The sequence below is a fragment of the Octopus bimaculoides genome, chromosome 25, assembly GCF_001194135.2.
Source record: "Octopus bimaculoides isolate UCB-OBI-ISO-001 chromosome 25, ASM119413v2, whole genome shotgun sequence".
NCBI classification, from domain to species: domain Eukaryota; kingdom Metazoa; phylum Mollusca; class Cephalopoda; order Octopoda; family Octopodidae; genus Octopus; species Octopus bimaculoides.
The window spans coordinates 34,776,947-34,778,994 of NC_069005.1; the positions used below are offsets into that span (position 1 = coordinate 34,776,947).

Here is a 2,048-nt window from a genome sequence, read left to right on the forward strand (position 1 = left end):
CCCCCCCCAAGCGAAGAAGTAGGCTCAACCAAGACATATAAATAGAGGTAGTCTGACCATGGTAGGAGTGGACTGACAGTAGACTGACTGTTGAGTAGAGATCATCCGAAGGTGCTAGATAGCAGTAGCTTGAGACATAACAGATACCAGTTCAGCAATTTAAGCCGGAGGGGGTTGAGTCATTAAATCTACCCAGATTTAAGGGGCTAGTCGATTACTTCAACCTCATTGTTTGACTGGCACCAATTTCATTGACCCCAAAATGAAAGACAAAGTTGGCCTTGTCGGAATTTGAACTGAGAATGCCAAGATGGATGAAACGCTGCTGAGCATTTTGTCTGGCATGCTAAGTTCTGCAAGCTTGATGATTTAGTAATAATAATTACATTCTCCATGTTTTAAAATGTTTATATAAAATGATTTCATGCTTATGACAAACCATTATAATATCAAATTTCAATCTAATATAAAACCAAGTTCGATCCTGGGTTATATTTCAACTTATTAACAACCTAATCACAAATAGTAATGACATAATCAAACAGCTGTTGTCCTGTGAAAAACAACAAGTTAATTCATCATGAACTGTCTGTCCTGACAGTGGTGGCCATTCAAAACCAGTGATTTATAGACTGAATCAGAAATAGTAATAATATACACAGTTGAGGATGATTATAATTGTGAATCGGATCTGGGCGAATATGTAACTATAATCAACAACACACAGAAGCCTTTTGTCTCTCATCTTGCTCAATAAAGCACATCGTTTAATGTGGAAGAAAATGATATTTTTCAAAGTTACTTGGCAGCTGTGTTGTTAATGGAAATGTGATAAAATATATAGTCTGTTAGTGAAAGTGATAGACAAATTGTAGGGTTTAATAAAATCAATTTTTTATTTTTATTTTTTTCTTATTTTTAGCCTTGTCCAACACTCATGGCAGAGAAAAGATAATTATGTGGAAGTAAAGAGTATTTTTGGAGTTGGACTTGAATTTAATCTGAGAATCATTGTCTGGCCAAAGTTCACCAGGGAATCATGAAATGGCACATACTGGGATTCAGTGGAATGTCTTTTTTAAATGTTTAATTCATGCATATATTCACCTGATGGAAACAGTTTATTCCACATGATGTAATCACTCTATTCACCAAAAAAAAAAAAAGTCTAAAACAGCTGTAGTGAGTGAACCACTATCCATCTGTTATATTGTGTGTGTATATATATATATATATATATATATATATATATATATAAATTTATCTAAATAAGGATAAGATCCGTATTTAAAATACCGATCGTATCAAGTGGCCAGCATGGGAATTAAAACCATCAAAGGTAACAATCACATCACTGAAGCCTCAAAACAACAAAATAATTCATGATTAATTCAAAACAATGAATAAACAAGCATAACACTTGACAGAGTAATGTGAATGCTGAAGGGTTAAATTCTATCACATCATTTTACCATTAACCGAATTAAAGAGAATAATAAATTCCGACAAAGCAATAATTTCAAGACAAAAAAAAGTGCTTCTTATTTTCAAAACTATCCATATTGAAGTTGTGAGGAGGTCAGTGACCTTAAATAGATTGGCAATGATTATCACAGAAGTAAATGTTCCAAGCTACAGATTCCTCAAGCAGTTTTCAATCTTCAGTTCTTCTGTGTATCTTCAAAAACTCAGAATTGATTACAGTTTTACGAATGCAAAAGACGTTGGCGAAGATGTCTGTTTGTGTTCTTTTAAACCAAACAATTCTATGATTGATTGAAATCTGTTATTGCCTGTAGGAGATGAAATTACTGGTTCGCAACAAGGATTTTAATTTTGGTGCAGCAGATATATTATAACCTTGGCGACATTAGATCTGCTTAACCTTTGTCATATCACAAATAGAATATTAGCTTTTTTTTTTTTTCTTTCTTTCTGGTTTTAATGCTTATTTATGAGTGACAAGTCTGAGTTGCTTCTTCAGAAATGGCCATTTTCCAATACATTGTAAATTGTAAAAGTCTGTATGAAATTGTGTGTGTGTGTGT

At 33.2% G+C, this 2,048-nt stretch overlaps 1 protein-coding gene across 1 annotated transcript in view; it reads left to right on the plus strand.

Moving 5' to 3' along the window:
- The window catches only part of LOC106869084 (uncharacterized), a 63,348-nt gene that overhangs the window by 20,087 nt on the left and 41,213 nt on the right, over positions 1 to 2,048 (plus strand). The window lies entirely within an intron of this gene.